Here is a 21,264-nt window from a genome sequence, read left to right as displayed (position 1 = left end):
ATCAGTACCTGTTGGCAGAGAGGAAGTGATGGTAGAGTCTGACCACAAGATATTTCAAGGCATCTTTCTCAGACCACTTCTGTCTGCTTCAAAGCACCTGCAAAGACTGTTAGTTCATTTGCAGAGACACACGTGGAAATAATGTACAAGCGAAGCAAAGTCATCACTGACATGCTGTCAAGTGCTGTACGCTCTTTGAAGGAAGTTGCTGACTTTGTACAGAGTATGAAATCTTCCAGATCCAGTGATAAGTAACTACGCAACATGTTCTGGAAGTCATTGACCCAGCAGAAACTTTGAACTGGACAGACAAGGGTCTTGTGAAGATTAAGCAAACCACCCGCGATACAACACTTCAATACCGCACAAAGTTGTGATGAAAGGATGAACTGAGACCATCACAGAGACATATGTTGCTACAAAAGAATATAGGACGTAATGGAGAGGAAGTGATTGCCCTAGAATCCTGCACAGAGGAATTAAAGTTATTATCCTTGAAGTGATGAAGATAGAAACACAGAAGCACATCCATGCAAGTCATCAAAGAATTCAGTCCAGACTGAGAAAAGTTAAATAAATCTTTAATGACAATGAGATTAAGGAATGCATCAGCCAGTATGATGATTTTCTTTGCAAACCATCTATATGGGAAACTTGATGTGGTAACGCATGTGATTTATAGTCTCTCTTTTAAAAAGGGGGACGTTTGAAGAAATAATTTATAAGCTTCTGTGTAAAGTGACAGATGTAGGTCCAACTCATAAGCTGAGTCCTTGCCCCTGAGCACACAGTGTCCTTGAATCAGCATTACATTGATAGTTGATGGAGTTGCTTGAGGTGCAGCATTGAAGTGCAGAGGAATTTTGTAAGTTGGTTGAAAATGAGCCATGATTGGCACATATTGGATGTAAATATCTGTGAATGCAGGGTGGTTATGGCCAGTGCCCACATAACTTAGTTCAACCCTGCCAAGTGTGAGGTTGTCCATTTTGGAAGAACAAATAAGAATGCGGAATACAGGGTTAATGGTAGGGTTCTTAGTCAGGTGGAGGAACAGAGGGATCTTGGGGTCTATGTACATAGATCTTTGAAGGTTGCCACTCAGGTGGATAGAGTTTGTAAGAAGGCCTATGGAGTATTATCGTTCATTAGCAGAGGGATTGAATTCAAGAGTCGTGAAGTGATGGTGCAGCTGTACAGGACTTTGGTTAGGCCACAGTTGGAGTACTGTGTGCAGTTCTGGTCGCCTCACTTTAGGAAAGATGTGGAAGCTTTGGAGAGGGTGCAGAGAAGATTTACCAGGATGTTGCCTGGAATGGAGAGTAGGTCGTACGAGGATAGGCTGAGAGTTCTCGGCCTTTTCTCGTTGGAACGGCGAAGGATGAGGGGTGACTTGATAGAGGTTTATAAGATGATCAGAGGAATCGATAGAGTAGACAGTCAGAAACTTTTTCCCAGGGTACAACAGAGTGTTACAAGGGGACATAAATTTAAGGTGAAGGGTGGAAGGTATAGGGGAGATGTCAGGGGTGGGTTCTTTACCCAGAGAGTGGTGGGGGCATGGAATGCGCTGCCCGTGGGAGTGGTAGAGTCAGAATCATTGGCGACCTTTAAGCGGCATTTGGATAGGTACATGGATGGGTGCTTAATCTAGGTTAGAAGTTCGGCACAACATCGTGGGCCGAAGGGCCTGTTCTGTGCTGTATTGTTCTATGTTCTATCTATGTTCTATGTTCTAACTTACCTTGAGATGTCAGTGCCCAACATTTAATGTGAAGGTGAAGCAAGCAGCAAGCTGAACTTCCATGTTGAATTCCTTTGGCACCTGGCTTGTTTGGCACATTTTGTAAGATAAGAAGCTTAATATTTATGAAATGAGTTGTGGTGTGGTAAACAAAATATTTAACAAGAAACTCGCAGCTGCCTAACAAGAAGTTGTTAGGCCACTTGTCAAAAACATAAACGGTGGAGTAAGATGCTCCCAATATCTGTGTTGACATCAGCCTTGCTGGACTTCTCTTCTGATTCTGCCAGAAATCTCATCATTGTCCACATTGGTCCGACCCCTATCAGTTTTTACCCTATGTCATTTATTTCAAGATGGAACCCAACAACTGGATTTATCTCCTTCATTTCCAATTTCATTTCCAGCTTCCATGTGAATTCTCTAACTCCAGCTACAGGATGCTCTATTTATCTCCTTAATTATATGGCCCCCTATTATAGCACAAGGTCACCTATTCTACCCATCCAAACAGCCTTTTGAGACCACGGTCTTTATTGGAGCTATCCTCCCTCATGTTTTGCTCTTTTTCCTCACAGGTAGTGAATATATCATGCCTAATGGATGAGACAAGTGTCTGCAGAATCTCCTTTTCAAACTTTTCTCAATTTCCTGCTGTCTAGTCTTATTGACAGTCCCATCCTTCCTTTCATGAAGCTGGATTTTTCTTTGAGGTGTGCACACATAGTGAATAAAATTGTCCAAAAATTCATACCCTCTCCTATATGTGTTGCAGTCTCTCAAATATGCACTCCAGTTCAGCAAGAGCCAGGGCTATTAAAGCTTGAGTGATCTCCATGTCTTTGGTCAGCATACAGTCTCCTAATCACAAACATCCACATTCAGCAATCTAGACACCCAGTCTACTCTGGCATGTCTCAGATTAGCTTTATTTTAATTTTATTTTATCTCATTCCTTTCTGTGAATTGCAACTTTGCTATACTAAAGAGGCTTGACTGTTCAGTGATCCTAAGACTGATGTCATCAGGAGTTCTCAACTATTGGCAGGGCCACCCATGACAGTAAGATCAGAAGGGAGGAACCAGATAAAACGCAGTTCAAAACAAGTCCTTGACTGCGATCCACAGAAGATATTCATGTGAAATCAATGGTTACAATGGTGGATGAATGCTGCAGCAGTAGGGAGAGCCACGCTCGCCAAGGTTGCCTTGCCTGTGAAATTTCAACTACCTTTTGTCAAGGATCATCTCTCTGTGTATGTGCAACAGCATTCCCACACTAAATGAGATCCCACACAAGGCACTTGCTTTAAAATGTGTGGTTGGAGATGTGGTTCTAGGATTGGGCTCATCAGCCATGGAAAGATCCATATGACCATGAATAGTGACACAGAATTCCCTAGGCAGACATTAGCAAGTGATTGCAGATGATGATTTTATCTTATTAATTAGTTAAACTGCTGTTCTGTGTTTATTTATGTACATAAGCTGGTAGATGAACTTTGGGTTCAATGTTTTATCTGAAAGACACCAGCTCCATTCATGTTTCCTTCTGTACTGCACTTAATTGTCAGCTTGGATGATTCTGTATGAATGGGGTTTGATCAGAGGGGTAAGGTGTGCCACCAACTGAGTCTAATTTCCCATCCATATCGCACCCCACCCCCCCAAAAGTTGAATTATTTTATTTTTTAAAAAGTATTATCTCACTGTAAGATACTAAAATGTTGATAAATAGAATGATAATTAATTCTAGAACACCTTCATTCACCAAAAAATATTTAATCTTTAGCTAATGCTAAATAAGTGTTCAGAGGAAGCAAATATATTATAATCTCGGGGTTCTTGTGGTACAGTTGCAGCCCCTCTACTCTGAGTGAGGAGTTACAAGGTCACGTTCCATTCCTTCCAGAAGTGTGTTGTCGAACCTCTGAGCAGATTTGTTTGCAATCACACCGTACTGACAATACACTGAGTACAACTCTTAAGGAGGTAAAAAATACTCTTCTCAATAGATACGAACTCTCAATGAAATAATTGTTAACACAGAATGGTTGAACAAATATTTTTAGAATGGGACAGTAAGTAAAGATTGATAATTTCTCAATTTGCATCCGCCTATATATACAATAATTACAAAATAGATACAGGTTCCTACAAATTTATTCTGTAACTGATCATTTCCCCAAACACTGAGGAGAAAGTGAGGACTGCAGATGTGGGCGATCAGAGTCAAGAGTGTTGTGCTGGAAAAGCACAGCAGGTCAGGTAGCATCCAAGGAGCAGAGATTCGACATTTCGGGCATAAGCCCTTCATCAAAAATCAGGAATTATGAAGGAATGAAATGGGAATGCGGTATTTGTAGATATAGGGCTCTTGTCAGTAAGTTAATAAAGACTTATGAATGAGTAAGTACAAAGTGCCTGTGAGTAGGTTAGTAAAAAAAGCTGTTATATAATATCTCACACCATGGTATCATCCTGACAGCTTCATGGGGAAGGGAGAAACCAGAGCCAATCTTTACATGGGATAGATTTCTTCACAGAGTCAAACATGACACGTATACACCTCCTGACTCCACCACATGTTCCAAATTAGTAAGTGCACCTAAATAGGTGCTCAACTGGCCAGTGAATGTATGCCCTCTTAAATGCCCACAAAGAATCTAAAAGTTCTCTACTCGGTGTGACTGGATTAGTGTCTGAGCAGATGGGATGACTGACTGAACCCCTTCCCACACTCGAAGTGGGTGAACATTCTCTACCTAGCGTGAACTCGCTGGTGTCTCTGCAGGTTGGAGGAATGAGTGAATTTCTGCAGATGGAGTAGGTGGACGGCCTCTCCCTGGTGTGGACCCACTGATGCGTCAGCAAGGCAGATGAATTGGTGAACCCCTTCCCACAGTCGGAGCAGGTGAATGGCCTTTCCCCGATGTGGACCCACTGGTGCGTCAGCAGGGTGAATGAATTAGTGAACCCCTTCCTGCAGGTGGAACAGGCGAAGGGCTTATGTCCGAAACGTTGTATAAGTAGTGTGCAACAAACAATATTAGACTCCGAGAAGATTTGATAAAATGGATACCTGGATGAGATTATCTCATCTGTGGAAGCCTAGAAGGGGGGTATTTGGGAATGTTGAATTTAAAGTGCAAACAGATCAGCCAAAATCTTATTGAATGAAGGAACAGCCTCAAGAGGCCAAATTGTCTATTTCTGCTCCTATTTTGCATTTTCATATGCTCAGTAGAGTAAACAAATTTAAAATAAGCTAATTTCCACTTTTTGATGACTTTTTTTTCACTCTGGGACATTTGTCTGTGGAACTATCTTCCCCAGAAACAGTGGTGGTTTGTTGGTCCAATTTATTAAAGGCTTAGTTAGATTATTGATTAATAATCGGAGTTGAGAACATAACCAGATCATGATTTTATTGAATGGCAGAGCAGGCTTGAGTGGCCAAATGGCCTACTCCTGCTCCTAAGTGCTAAGTATATTTATTGTAAAAGGGTTAATGGTTGCTCTAAAATTGTGGAGAAACAATAATGGCCTGTGAAGCATGAAGCTCTCAACCCCCTAATAATTGCTGACAACTATTTCTCGACCTGCATCCCCATCAAATTCTTTTGTTCCAGTACAGTATTTGATTTGCATAAAACATATACTATCTCTAAACAGCCCCCTGAATCCAACATATATTATTGTTCAGGTATATTTAAATATTTTGGATGGGCACCCATGCTGTTTAAGCACAGATTCTTCAGGTTGGAGAAGGAGATGGTCAAGTGTATTTACCAATATTGAAATATTCCTATAGTACTGATTGCACTATATAAAAAAAAGCTTATATCTACATTTTTCAGTTTCAATGTTGTATTCAATCACTTGGTCAATTAATTAAAAAAAAGTCTGCTCCTTCCCATGTAGATAATGACAACTCCAAATTACTTTATGAGTGGATGTTTAGGTTTAAGGTTTAATGATATAGGAATGCTGCATTCATTCAAGAATCTATAGTTAATTCAACAATGTGCAATTGAGTTGACCAAAAATAAGAAAATGTGTTTTCTATACCAGAGAATGAACTTTTATCAATTTTAGCAAATGAATTCTTTATTGTGTTCTGCTTAATGTAGTTTCACACAAGTGCTAAGTGTATTTATTGTAAAAGGGTTAATGGTTGCACTAAAATTGTGGAGAAACATGCCTGTGAAGCATGAACCTCTCAACCCCCTAATAATTGCTGACAACTATTTCTCAACCTGCATCCCCATCGAATCTGAAAATAAACTGTGAATGGATGATCAGAACTATGAATGCAAAGCCAGCATTTGGCAATATGATTCTCAAACAATAGTTGTTGGAAGAGGCTCAACTCTATTTCCAAATTAACGATCTAAAAATGGCTGCCAGAATGTGGATTGTGGACACTACTTGCTTGTTAATACTTCAACTTCTCTGAATCTTGTGTGCTAATGACAAACAAAACGATCAAACTTAAACAGACATTCGTCCTACAAGTAGCTGTTAACTGAAGCACATACATGGTTAAAGTGAACTATACTGTTAATTTGTATTGCGTATCTTATATAAGTAATCTCTTTAAAAGGCTAGCAACCAATTTAATTTGAACAATACACAACAGAGTGACCTTGATACAGATGACTCTAGCTGAACCCCACCCTGGTATTAATACACAGCAGCTTGTTTTATCTTATGTTAAAATATTAATATTCCCTTTATTTTTCCTGACTGTGTGCACTGTATCCTACATTGAGGCCAGTCACCAAATTCATCTACAACTATTCTTTTCCTCCTAGATTATACATAATAAGTACCGTTGGTATAGTTGACTTTTAAAATGTGTTGATGGAGCTGAAGCTTGAAGGTTCATTTACTAAATAAATCAAAATTCCATTCTCTTCTTGAATTATTGCCTAGATCTTTGAGTAACCACTTTCTATGCTAATATAGGAACAAATTTAATCACTTCCTTAAAAGACAATATGTTTTCTGAAGGAGAATAAAATAACAATTTAATATGTTAGTTTTAATCTAAGAGAGTTAGTCTAATGCACACGTGTCAATGAGAAATAATGTCACAACATTGATCCGATGTACATGAATCATTTGCAAGGACATTTTCAGTCTCCGCAACTCACTGTGAACTAAACAGTTAGTCAGATCATGAACTGGACAGTACAGAATAAAAGCCACATCAAAGGCCCATATGGATAGCGTGGGAGACAGACTACAACAAGACTGCAACAAGCCTTCTGAGTCAGACAACTTCCATTGTTGGAAATGCACAGGAAACTGCAGAGCAATGAAGGACACTGCCCAGGCTGTTCCCTTCTCATTTCTACAACAATACAATTCTGCTTTCAACTGTAGTTAAAAAAAGAGTTGCTTCAGTTGTAATTAATTGATTCTGTTTTTACAGCTATGACATTCACAATAAACGTTAAGCCATCCAATTATTCTGATATGTGTTAGACTGATATTCCTGTTATCATAGCCAATTTGCCAGGCAACCACATGAACTTGAACTTAACAGCCATTCACTTAAAAAAAATGAAGCCATATGAGAAAGTCAGAAAAGAAGCAGATGTACCTTTCAATAAAAATGACAAGGAAATATAAAAATGCTGCTGTTTTATTAACCAATTAAAGGTTTCCTCAGTAGATAATGGATATAAAATCTTCCCATTGTAGTAAAAAGCTAACAAACTAAAATATCACACATTGATTCCTTGTATGAACTGCAAATTGGATTCAATCAGAGCAAGTGCTGAAGAGTTAAAAATTCACAGCAGAATTCTTGAGGTAAACAGGAGGCAAATTTAGTAAGGAGTCTCATTCCTAATTGTTATCCTATTAAAATGTGTGTTTGAACAGTTGACAAAGACAGAATCAGGTCTAAATCTTATATCCTCCACAAATCGCCTGACAATATTTTTTGTGTAGGCTAATGCAAAAATAGTCAGCAGGGTGCGGCACCACCATAATGGTATTACTAACTGAAATGCAGCAAAATAAAGTAACGCACTGACCAATATTCTTCTGAAACAGAACATCAAACCATGTATGCCAACAGTTACATTTACCCTTACCCATTTAATTTTTCTTTATATTTTGCAAGTTGCTAAAAGCACAAGATGACCAGCAAATAGAGAAGGAAATGTAGCATTTTCTACTTAGCTACAAGTTAATTCAACACATATGTACTGAATTTTGTTATCACTTTTTACACAAAAGTATAAATTTAATCATTTTTAAAAACTTATGAAATCAATAGCAATTAATTGAGTTAATCATTTAATTATGCTGAGTTTCATTTCATTATTAAAACACTTAAGGAATGCACTGTTTTAGAGAAAAGATTTGTTTCCAGTTTTTTCACTTCTATTCAGTGAATGCAAATCTTGGTCCACAGATTATAGTCCATGGCTATCTGACTTTAAATATATGACTCTGTAACTTGATTTTAAGTAACTATATGAAAATTAATGGCAATCACCAAATATAAATAATCAAGATTTATGACATTCCAGAATCTCACCATGTATTTTGAAATGTTTACTTTTAATGCAGCCTATCCAAAGTCTAAGATTTTACACAGCTAATATTTTAAGTTTGGGTCATAATAAAAAACCTATGCTTTAACTTTCACACCATGGACTGTATGCTATTTGGAGAAACGTACAGAGGATTAATCTAGGGATTTTGGTTCGAAATGCTAATATATCACTTTGCTCATTTAACAGTTGTTCAAACTAACATCCGTATATTCTCTTTAACTTCTTCCAGTTTCAAAGCAACCAAATGTGAATTTTCATTCATGTTTAATAATGTTTTTATGTCAGAGGAATTGATGTTAAGTTTGCTGTAGATAGGTAAATAGTACATGCTGTTAGACAATGCGTGAATTTTCACTAGTTTCTGTGAACCTAAAGAAATCGCATTGACCTTCCTTTTCTTTTTAACATTACACAAATTTTGCAATTGCAAAACTTTCAACTTGGCTATGGGAGCAATTAAGAGTACTGCGGCACTTGGCAGCATTGTTCAGATTTGGCTTTTCATTTTGGGTTTTGAAATACAGTTTACACAGGCCAAGAGAAAAATACACTTCAGCTTTCAAAAGTATCAAAAATCCTTAAGGGAAAGCTTGGAAGGTAGGAGGCGTAGGAGCAGAGAAAAGAGAATACAGTGCCAGTAACCAGAAACAACTGAGTCATTCAGCAAATCAGAGATGTTTAAACTCACTATACCACTAACAAGGCCTTCACATCCCCATGGTAGGCAAAGCTCCACACAGAGCCCTGTGAAGGTTTTTTTTTGCAATCCACCGCCTATCTATTATAATTGTTTCCAGATTTGTGTGGGAGGTCAGGGCCCTGGAGTGCTGCTGCATGCCAAGTTTATAAACACTGCAGTATTTCCAGATGGCCACTGGCTCCAGACTGGCTAGCAGGTTGATTGGGACCAGAATAACAACAGGTGGAGAACAGACAATGAATTCCTTGACACTCTTTCCACGTCCCCCACCTCCCTACCACCTCAACAGTTTGAGTTCTAAAATAAGAAGAATACTTGGCATACAAGAGTGATGTATGCAGTTTAGAAAAGTCTTACTGTAATTACTGTGTAAAGCAGAGACTGATTTTCATCTCAGGGAGTTGGCAGAAATATGAAAATACCAACACAGAGGAGGTGAGAAATACTGCATGCAAGTGGTGAATAAACCCAATAAAAGTGTCCATGTTTGCTTCTACATTTTGCAAGTTATATTTTGTGCTTTTCCTGGATTTCTGTTGACGCGATAACAGATATCTTGTTATATTTATGGGAATTGATAAGCACTTGTGTAAATTCAGTTTCTCTAATCCATCAATGACAAGTTTGTTTAAGTTCAGGCAATGTTACTCAGACAGCTTCCTTTAATTTCAAACATTAATTTAGTCATTTGGTAAATGAGGCAAAAAGAACCAGTGATGTCCACTTTATAGTATGTCAAAACTGTAAGTGATTTACTGCAACAGAGCAAAAGAAAATGAGATGGGAGTTAAAGTCGATAAAGACTCTATAAGCCTTTTATAGGTTTCAAGAGAAAACAAGATTCTGCAATATAACTATTTGCACTCTACAAGGCCTACCAGAATCTAGCGATAGCTCCTTGCCTACATGTTACCAGGCAGCAATTGCATTTATTCTAAAAACGCTTTTAATAAAGAAGTACTTCTGTGTCTGTTCAGTTACTTTTTTTTAGTGATTACATGCAAAGGTCACTGTTTGTGTTTTTCTTTGGATGAGTAATGCTTTTTTTCAGATTTTATCAATTATAGTCTATGCTGCACGATTCAAATCTTGCTTTGTGCAAAAGGTCTCCACTATCCAATGCTTTGAGTAAAGCAACACAAACGATACAGCAACATTTAAATTTAAAGCCAAGAATAATTTTTAAATTATCAAACATGTTGAATTTGACAACAGTAAATTAAGATATAGATTGCAGATAACATTTGTGGTGTTGTTAAAGTAAAAGTACAACTTCTAAGAAACGCTAACCTACTAGCCTTTAAAATAATCAGTTACAGTTTAAGCAACTTTGCATCTTTATATCCAGGAATCTAGTAATGATTTGGTGGTGCCACTGTTGGCCTGGGGTGTACAACGTTAAAAATCACACAGCACCAGGTTATGCCCAACAGATTTATTTAGAAGCATTAGCTTTCGGAGCGCTGCTCCTTCATCAGGTGGTTGTGGAGTACAATATCGTAAGACACAGAATTTATAGCAAAAGTTTACAGTGTGATGCAATTGAAATGACCTATTGAAAAAAACCTGGATTGTTTGTTAAGTCCCTTATCTTTCAGAATGACCATGTTGGTTTCACTTCTTTCATATGTAACTCCCAGAACATTTTTTTTAAAGTTACATTCTCAAGTGAACTTTAACAGTATGTGTCATGTGAGCTCAGGTAATGCATTGAAGGTGTGAGGTGCCCTGTGTGAGGCTGTCTGTGCCCCAATGTTCAAACTGATTCTATTTTTAAAAAAGGGATTTATAGAATCTTACATGGATTCATGTAGTTTTTGAGCAAAATAAAATGCAATTCTGCAAGTATAAATTCACCCCTCAGACTTATATGTGTGTGTATGTGGGTTGGTGTGTGTGTGGTAGGGATATGCATGTCTGTGAAAGAGTGTGTGTCTGTGCTTGTCTGTGTGTGTGTATAGTGCAATGGGGTCACCTGTAGTGTGAAATGAACCCAAGGTCCTTGTTGAGGATATCCCCATGGTCCCGAACTTGGCTATCAGCCTCGGCTTGGCCACTTTGCATTGTTGCCTGTCCCAAAGTCCACCTTTGAGGGCAGTCATCCGAAGGTCCAAGTCAAATGTCCCGGGCTGCTGAAGTATTCTCCGACTGGGAGGGAACACTCCTATCTGTTGATTGTTGTGCAGTGTCCATTCATCCGTTGCCATAGCTTCTGCTTGGTTTCACCAATCTAGTAGATTTCCTTTCAATGGGACTGGACCGTCTTTCCTCATCTGATTTTTGACCAAGGCTAGTCAATATATTTATCAATAGGGAAAATAGAAGTCAGAAAAGATGTAAATTGGGCAACCAATTAATTAAAAGTCACCCGTTTTAGATTATCACACAAAGTCAATTTGAACAACAACTCTCTGAGACAGAATCACTTGAGAAATCTGGCAATGCTTGTCTCAACTTTGGGTGGAATTTGCTGTATCTTCTGTGCATCAGCTGAGCAGTGAACTGAGTTTCTTGCTGGTAAGAGGCAGGTTAACAATTAAGGTAGATTATACTACTCCATGTTTAATACTCCATTTATGCCAGAGCTCACCTCAGTAATATGAAGCTTCCTAACTTAACAAACATGCTGAACAAGCTAGACTTTGAGAATTTTCCATATGGAAATCAGAGGAGTATGTGGCTCCTCAACTGGTGAGGAGCTTCCATGTTGTTTCTCACCGCTTTCAAATGGACTAGAGTCGAGAGTGTGGTGCTAGAAAAGCACAGAAGGTAAGATAGCATCCAAGGAGCAGAAAAATCGACCCATCAGGAAGGGCTTTTGCCTGAAAAGTCGATTTTTCTGCTCCTTGGATTCTGCCTGACCTGCTGTGTTTTTCCCAGCACCACACTCTCGACTCTAATCTCCAGCATTTGGAGTTTTCACTTTCTCCCTTTTAAATGGACTATCCCAGTTCTTGAGAAAGAACTCCAAACAATCTGTTACTAAGCCTTCCCGGAATAATGACTCTTAAACCCCATAGCAGACAGCCACAATGTATGTTCAGTTCATATTTACATGTGAAACACGCTTGCAATTTCTCATCATCACACTTGTTACAGTGTCGGATTGGAATCCCAAATTAATATCAGTGCTTTTAACCCTTGATTCCAAAATGTGTCTTTTAACAGACAACTGCTGCAGAGACAGAACAGTTGCAGTAAAACAACATGGGTCCATGGGGTGTAACACCTAAAGGTGTCAAAGGAACTTCATGAATTGGTCTGTGATCTTCTGTAAGTACAAAGGTAACAAGGGGTTGTCAATCCCCTGTTAAGCAGCTACCCAACATAACATTTGATTCTCTGAATGATTAGAAATCTGCCTATCCCAGCATTGAATATACATAAAAATCCCAGCCCTCTGCAGTAAAGAATTCCACAGACTCACAACTCTGAAAAAAAAACTCATCTTTCCCTTAAATGGATAAGTCCTTATTCTGAAATTATGCTTTCTGGTCCCACCAGGAAGAACAACCTCTCTGCAACTATCTGCCAAGCCCCCTAAGAATCTGTTTCTATAAGGTCTCCTCTCATTTTTCTAAACTTCAATGAGTACAAATCCAACCAATTCAACCCCTCCTCATAAGAAAATCCCACCATATCGGGTATCAACCGAGTGAAACTTCTCTGGATGGCCTTCAGTGTCTGTATATTTTTCCTGATAAGGGAACCAATACTGTATGTAGTATTTCAATAGCAGTTTTACTAATTACTTGTACAGTTTGGGTAAAATCTCCCTATTTTTATATTCCATTCCCTTCACAATAAAGGCCAACATTCTAAGAAAGCTTCTGAAGAGGCATCATTAAACTCAAAAGTTTAACTCTGTTGCAACAGATACTGCTCGACCTGTTTTCTCCAGCTATTTCTGTTTTTGTTTCAGATTCCCAGCATTCACAGATATTTGCTTCATTTCAACATTCTACTTGCCGTCACTATTATCACTGACCTTGCATGCTCATCTTGTTTTGTGATTTATGCACTAGGACCCCCTATATCTCTCTGTGCTGCAGTTTTCTGCATTCTTTCTCCATTTAAATAATACTTCTTATTCTTCTATTTTTCCTACCAAATTGTGTAACCCAACATGTACTCCTTCTCCTAAGTTTTTTGCCTGTTCACTTAATCTGTCTATATTGCTCTATCCCTATGCTCTTCACTTCTTGCCTTCCCACCTATATTTTTATGTCATCCATAAAACTTGGCAATAGTACATTCACTGCTACTGTCCAAGTCATTAATATATATTGTTATTAATTATGATCTCTATGGCACTCTATTAGTTACAGGTTGCCATCCTAAGTATGCTCCCTATAACCCATCTCTCTGCCTTCTATTACAATCCTCTATCCACGTTAATATACTACCCCAACACCATGTGCCTTTAGTTTATTCAGTAGCCTGATGTGAGGTGTCATCAGAACTCTTTAGGAAATTAAAACATAATATAACAATTTATTCCCTTTTATCTATTGCGCTTGCTACATCCTGAAAGAATTTATCAGGCATGATTTCCCTATCATAAAGAGAAAAAAAATGCTGTAGTAATAATAGAGGTCATAAAAATAGTGAATTCACATCTGCACAATCAGCAGCCTGCATGAAGGAACAGCTTCTTCAGTTCATAGAGTCATAGAGATGTACAGCATGGAAACAGTCCCTTCGGTCCAACCCATCCATGCTGACCAGATGTCCCACCTGCCAGCACCCGGCCCATATCCCTCCAAACCCTTCCTATTCATATACCCATCCAAATGCCTCTTAAATGTTGTAATTGTACCAGCCTCCACCACTTCCTCTGGCAGCTCATTCAATGCACGTACCACTCTCTGTGTGAAAAGGTTCCCCTCTCACCCTAAACCTATGCCCTCTAGTTCTGTACTCCCCAACCCAAGGGAAAAGACTTTGCTTATTTACCCTATCCATGTCCGTCATAATTTTGTAAACCTCTATAAGGTCACCTCTCAGACTGAAGTGTGCTATTAGGCATTCTACAATCTCACTGGTACTAATTGAAATAACTGATCTATCTTCCAGTAATTAGAGTAGTAGGCTGCCTTGACAAGAGAATCTGTTCCTCCAAGTATGAAGAGATCCACTCCCAGCTCCAACCCTGATCTGTCTGAGGCCTCTGTTGCATCAGTAGCTCTCTAGATTGCATAGATTGGTATTCATTGCAAGTACTACAATGGTTAATGTGGGCCCTTGTTTTCATTGTTCATGTTGACCAACAAAGAATCTCTCTTGCCTTCCTCAGACTGGACTCAATTCCTTGGTGATGACTTGCATGCTGGCATTTCAACATTCCTCCTCTTAAAGCCATAGGAATAATCATTCTTCTTCTTCGTGCATTTTGCCACCTTGGGCTGTCAATTCATTTTTGTACACAGAGACCAGGGAAAGAATAGGGATGGTATACTGAGAGGAGCAATGGTGCCAGCAGAACCCTTTATCCTATATATGTCTTGCTTCTACACATTGCAGCAGGTTCTCAACGCAAACATTGATCCACATACATTCTGTGTGGACATGAAATTAGATCATGTTACAACAGTTACTTTCTAGGCTAGACAGACACTCAAACAAACAAATAGAACATTAACATATTGTGGAAATATATTGATACTTAATATATAGTGTAATGTCATCCAAGCCACGAAAGTGCCCTCAAAAAGAATTGTTTTTCTTTCCCTGCCAACACGCCTCAGTGATGTTCCAGGTTCTGCAGCTGGGTGAAGGGGGCTTGCTCCGCGGTGAGGTCTGTTGTCCTTGGAGCTTTAGTTAGGTGATGCCAAGGGTGCTTGCAACTGAATGGCCTGGACATGCTGAGGCCAGAGTCTCCTTTCCACAGATAGGCCCTTTGGCTTGAGCTTCCAAGAGTTAGAAGAGACAGGGCAGGCTGAAGGCAGAGGGCCAAGGTAACTCCAGAGTATCCTGAGAGAAGATTTCTAAGGGGCCTGTGTGTGTTCACTCCTCTAACTGAATGCCTCCTGGCACTGCAATGACTCTTTATGAAGGAGGGGCACCTGAAGTGCATGCCAGGGTCCCTGTCATCTCTCACCATCCCGTCAGTCCTAAGGATCAGTGGTTGGGGTGATGAAGTGTGTGTCTGTGCTTATCCAGCATACTCTGAGGGTGCTGGAACTGGCTCTTCATGTCCATGAAGGCAGTTAGGCAATCACATTCTTATAGCAGCACCTCCTTCAGCCTCTGGGCGTTGAAGGCAATTGCTTCCCACAGACCTGCATACTACTCCTGCTCCTCCATGTAAGTTCTGAGGATACCCTCGATTGCCAACATGGCAGGATCACACCCTGCTTGGTGCTCAGCAGGTTCCTTGTCTTCAGGAAGTCCTCTGACCCGGGCTGTTTCTTCCTTGGTCAGCTGTGGAGCTGGTGTGGTGAGGTGTTCACCAGTGAGGTGCTGATCCAGACTCGTGAATCAGTTTGGACTGGGCACAACTTGGTTCCTGGATGTGACCTGGAGCTTTATCACAACCTGGAGCATTATTGTATCTCGTATTCCTGAACGTTGTCTGGATATTAGCAGCTTTCCCACAGGCATGGCACTTTGACTGGAAATGGCACTTTTAAATGATCGGTGGTTACACATGCAATGAATCTAAATTTCTGATTTCAAGTTAGGCTACTGTAGCCTGTATCTCCCAAGAATCCGGGGCCTTTAGTTCTCTGGGGAAAAGAAATCCCTTATGATTTGCAACTATCTATTTTTTATTTTCATGGATGAGGCCCCATCAAAGGCTTCCATCAATATTAGTTTATTGCCTCTGCTCAAGAGCATGGCCTGGATTTAGGTGTCGGACAAAAGTATCCTGAAGATTGATTTCAAAGCTGTCATCATGCCCACATTGACAAGCGTTTCTTTAAATTGACAATGTAATCCATACCAGCTTCCTTTCATGGACTGCAAAACTTAGTGAAATCTTATTCTTGGTTTGGCCGTATTATGAGTGCAAAATCTCAGTAATTTTATAATAGTCCATAGTGCTGGGGTCTTCAAGGGAAAATTGGTAAGCAACATCTCAAAGGCTTCTCAGTACATCATGATGAGGCAAGCATTTACTTTATCTTCAACTCCTATTTCATTCACTTTCAGCCAAATTCATAATCTTCACCTGTAATTACAACAGGTCCCTTTGTTAGGGTTGAATTCCCATATTGTCTCCAAATAAGTCTTCAGTGCCATTTTATCAGTTTCAAACTGCATGACAATATTCTTTGACCCTTAATTTCTCAAATGAAAGATAAAAGAACATTTTATCCTCGCTTTATCACCATTGTTCTGTTGAGCATTAGACTGAAAAAATTCATCATGTGGATTGCCAGCAGGCAGCCACAAACTAAGTTTACGAGAGGGCAATGAAGAAAGGTCAATATATTAAAATGTTCAGATTTTGCAATATATTTGATTCAATATACAAATCAAATCAAACTCATGATGCATATAAATACCAAATCTGCATGTTAGGCTCCATTGACTTGCAAAGCTGTTTATGGGATCAACTAATAAAAAGCCACAATCCTTCCACTTTGCTCCCACTTTTATTAATGAAATCAAATAGTAGACGAGCACATTTTAAGCACAATTTGAATTTATTTGAATTACTTTTAGGAGTTAATCTTATTGCATTTCAAACTATCCTAAATTATAATGCAACATGCTCTAAGTGATAATATCATTGCAGTATAATATCCAAGAATTGATTTTAACAGTTGAGTTTCACAATGAAGTTGTTGCCAGCTCATTTTAATTTCACCAGGGCTATGCAGTAGTCTTCCTGGGGCCAATTGTTTTGGAGAGTCACAAAGAGCTGTATTCAATGCCAATAGCAACCTATATTTATCACTGTATTAAGATTTTACAAATACTAACCTTTCTGAGTGATGTAATCATACCATGAATGGACCACTGACACTTATACATCCCTCTGTGCAAGAATGGGGGTATTCATACCATGGTGCTTAAAAACATTCTCTTTTTTAACAATTAGATTGATATACTAGTGATGCTGTTACATACAGAAGCACATCTTGGACTGTGCAGGGTAAAGAATCAACGGTTTTCCTGCAATTGGTTTCTTCCCAGCTCAATCTCAGATACCAATTGTGATATTCAAGAATTGTCCTCAATTCCCAAATAAAAATTCAGTTGGGTAGCATTGCCAGTGTTGACTGGTATTTGTGAGAGGTCCTCCCTCATTCGTTATATTTTATGATATATATAATATTTGGGCAGGAGCATTGAGGGACTAATGTCAAAAAGAACTGACAACACACTTCTTGGTTTTACCAGAAACTGTGAGAAAGAATATCAGAACTACAGGGAGGACGAATGCAGATGAGGTGAATAGGAGGTGTGCCATTATATATTTTCTTACTATTCTGTAGAGATTGAAACTGTGAATTTCCCAGTGACCAATGCAGAGAATCACACAAGATTTAGCTTTTTAAGACTTTTACTGTATCATACAAAATAAAACCAACACCAACTAAACATTAGTTCAAAAATAATTAATATACTAAACAATAAAAAATATATTTCCTTATGGCTTTTTAATGTAGCCAAAAACTCCATGCCACTTTAATATATTATACCACATGCTCTGTAGAACCTTGTGATTTAAGTTTAAAACTTCCTCCGACTCCAGGAGGATTTCATCTTCTTGCTTCACCAAGGTGAAAGCTCCAGTGTAGTTTTCAATAAATTCCCCTTCAGAGCAACTCTGAGTACTATCAAAAGGATTTTCTTACATAAGGTACCTTTGGCAATCCTGTGGTCTCAGTTCTTCAAATGTTCCTTCCTCACAAGCACCCTGCTTGGTGATTAACCCCAAAACAAATTCTCTTCTCTGCCTGGCAAAGCAGCAAATGCTGTGGGCTTTCTTCCCCTAATTTCAGTCTGATTGCCCCTGAAAGTCTGGCTGTCTCAGCAGCAGCAAGGCCAATGCCTCCTTCCTTTGTGTCCAGATTTTATAGTTATTTTTAATAGCAGTTGACCTGGGCTTTGTCCCCATGACCAGCTTGTCACATAAGCTTGTCTGCATGTGAATTAAATATGAGATTGCGTAGATTTGTCGTCAGACCTGCTTCATTTACTGCTCTTTCCAAAGCTATGTTGGCAAAAGATTCCAATAAACAGTGGTAATGATTGTGAAATAATATTCGAAAGATCTTGAAAACTCAGGAGCTCTAGCAACATCTGTAGTCAGAGTTGGTGCTTAAAGTAAAACATGACTCTTCTTTGGAACAAATGATCATGAGCTTCCCCATTGAGAAAGCAGGGTTTGTAGGAGCCTTCAGCCTCAATATGATTTGCTGTTATAGTTGTAAGCCCTGATTTTTGGTGGGACCTTTAAGGGTATGACTCCATCGATCTTCAGGGCAAATTTTTAAAATTTCAGCCTGTCCCTTTGGCTGCTGCATCACTCATTTTCTTCAAAGAAAAATGGCAGATTCCTGCTTGACAACAGGAATCCTGCTGGGACACTTGTGACTCAGAATGTCTTGCAGTCATTCTGTTCAGCCATTTGCAATCTCCCTGCTGAAAATGAGCAGCCTTCCACCAGCCTATGTTACAGCCATCAAAGTAGCAGGGGGTTGGTTAGCTTGGTTGCTTGAATGGTTGTTTCTTTTTCAATACAGTATGACACCAACAATGTAGGTTCAATTCCTGTTCAAGTTGAGTTTACTGTAGTGGTCATACCTTCCCAAATGCACCCTTTGCTTGAGGTGTGGGGATTCTCATGTTAAACTCACCACTGCTTGTCTCTCCCTCTCTTTTGAGATAGTGGAATTATAGTGACTATCTTTACTAAGGTAGCACTATGTAAGAACATTAGGACTAGAAACATAGAACAATAAGAACAGAAGAGGCCATTCAGCCTTTTGAGTCTGTCTGCCTTGCTTTATGATAGTATGCTCCTACTTTGCCCCCATTTTCTCTGGTTCCTTTAGCTGATGGAGCTATATCCAGCTTCTTAAAATCATACAATGTTTTGGACTCAACTACTTTCTGTGGCAGTGAATTCAGCAGGCTTGGTACTCCCTGGGTGAAGAAACTTCCCCTCTTCTCACTCTTAAAAGATTTACCACATATCCTTAGACTGTGATCCCTGTTTCTTCTCTGTCCCACCATCAGGAATATCTACATGTACTTTGTCTAGCCCTATTAGAGTTTTATAGATTTCTATGAGACCCTATCTCTTATTTATCTGAATTCCAGTTAAAATAATCCTAAACAATCCAGTTTCTCCTTCTATGTCAGTTCCATGGTCCCAAGAACGAGTTCTAAAGAAGAGGCATATCAGACTCGAAACATCAACTTTGTTTCTCTCTCCAGAGGTGCTGTCAGACCTGCTGAGTCTCTCCAACATTCTCTGTTTGTTTGAAATTTTCAGCATCCACAGTAATTCTGCTTTTATTTGAAATTAGATGAAAGACAGGCAGAAGGGTGATTGATTGATTTCTGTACACAATTCAACATTGTTTGTTTCATAATTTTGTTTAAATGGTTTGTGTTATAATGGCTTTCATTTTATCTCTGTAGATACTGACATGGTCAGTGACAAAGCAAAGACCTAAAGTTGGAGATTGTTGATGAATGGGGAATTGGGATCACATTCATTGATACTGCAACAACATGACTGGATTACTGACAAACCACCATAAAGGAACTGAATTAGTAGCCTTCTGTTCTCCTTAACTTCTTCCTTCCTCCACCATCTCTTCTTCAATTAGTTACTGTGGCAAGAGCTATGTCCTCGTAATGCTGAATATATCCAACCCAAATCATATCTGTATCATCACAAATACTTACACACATTCTGCCAAGTACTACAGGGCTGCACCAGAGTGAGATAGTCGGCTGAAACATTGCTAATTTATGCATTGATCTGCCCAATCACAATTTGTGAGATGGACTCCATGGACAGAATCCTTCCTGGATGGTTGACTAAGGTGAAAAATTTGGGAGAATTACATGAAAGGTAGAGCGAGGCCCTTCTCGGTGTCAGGAGGAACAAGGTGCATTTTCTATAAAGTATTCGACTTGAATGCGTACATAATGGCCCAAAGGTTCACTTTCTGTGCCGTAAAACTCTGACGTGTTTGCCTCTCTGCACTGTCATGTCACATTTTCAATCCACTTACAGTTTGCTTCTGCACTTTAGTGTTACACTTTGGGGCATTACAAAACATTTAGATAAAAACATGAATTTAAAAAAAAATTGGAGGGAAATGGGCCAAGTGCAGGCAGGTGGGATTAATTTAATTTGAGTTTATGGTCAGCCTGGAACTAGTTGGGCCAAAGGGTGTGTTTCCGTGCTGTACGTCTCTATGATTCTCTAACCTTGCTCAGTTTGTTAACTGCATTTGTACCCTTCGCCAAAGGGAATATAAAAGTACAACTGTTTTCTTTCAGTGTCTGTTTTCTCTCCGAAAAGCAATGACTCAGACTGATGCACCACTTCACAGGGGATGGCTGTCCTTTAACATTTTGCCCTCTTGACGATTTGTGGAGCTGACAATGTCAGTGGACTGTACCAATGCTGGCTCTGATAATATCCTCTTTATCTACTTTCACAGGTTTTGTCAGAGCTTAGGAGATAGCAATTGGCTCCTTTTAATTTCAGTGTATTTGATGCAATTCTAAAGATATTTAGTCCAGCACAGATTAGAATTCAAGTTCTAGGACCCTTTGACCTACACAGTAAAATGCCACATCATGTCACACTTCTATCTATTCAGGTAGTTCGGAGCCTAAGGCTGCTTTACTTTGAAAAAAACCATGATGTTTTTGTTTCCCCACAATGTTAATTCACTTTGTATACGATATGAGTACTCCATAAAGCATGACAATAGCAGCAGTGCCAGTAACAGCTCTTCAATTAATCAACTAAAGTCTATGAGCTGTCTTCGAAGTCTTTCAAGTTATTCTGATGCAGTGACCATGCTATTTACATTTCTGTCAATGTATTGCTTTCTCACTAAACAATAATGCTTTTCAATTATTTCCTATTGCATACAAATTCTAACTGAATCTCGGATAAAAATGTTTTTTTTAAAAGAATTTAGACTTCCCTCCTGAGATAAAGTAGGAGAACAAAGTACCCTTTTGAAGTCAATCGGAAAACAGCTCCATTGCCTACAACGCATTATTGGCATGATGATGTCATAAACACCATA

At 39.1% G+C, this 21,264-nt stretch overlaps 1 long non-coding RNA gene across 1 annotated transcript; it reads left to right on the top strand.

Annotated features, from left to right (window-relative positions):
- The first annotated feature begins 9,345 nt into the window (after positions 1 to 9,345).
- On the top strand, positions 9,346 to 20,481 carry LOC140477138 (uncharacterized). Its single transcript, XR_011960652.1, has 4 exons — positions 9,346 to 9,457; positions 12,191 to 12,295; positions 17,375 to 17,435; positions 19,628 to 20,481. It is a non-coding gene; the product is annotated as an uncharacterized lncRNA (long non-coding RNA).
- The last annotated feature ends 783 nt before the right edge of the window (positions 20,482 to 21,264 follow it).

The sequence above is a fragment of the Chiloscyllium punctatum genome, chromosome 5, assembly GCF_047496795.1.
Source record: "Chiloscyllium punctatum isolate Juve2018m chromosome 5, sChiPun1.3, whole genome shotgun sequence".
NCBI classification, from domain to species: domain Eukaryota; kingdom Metazoa; phylum Chordata; class Chondrichthyes; order Orectolobiformes; family Hemiscylliidae; genus Chiloscyllium; species Chiloscyllium punctatum.
Note: the sequence above shows the minus strand (reverse complement) of the source record. Positions and strands in the feature narration are given on the sequence as shown.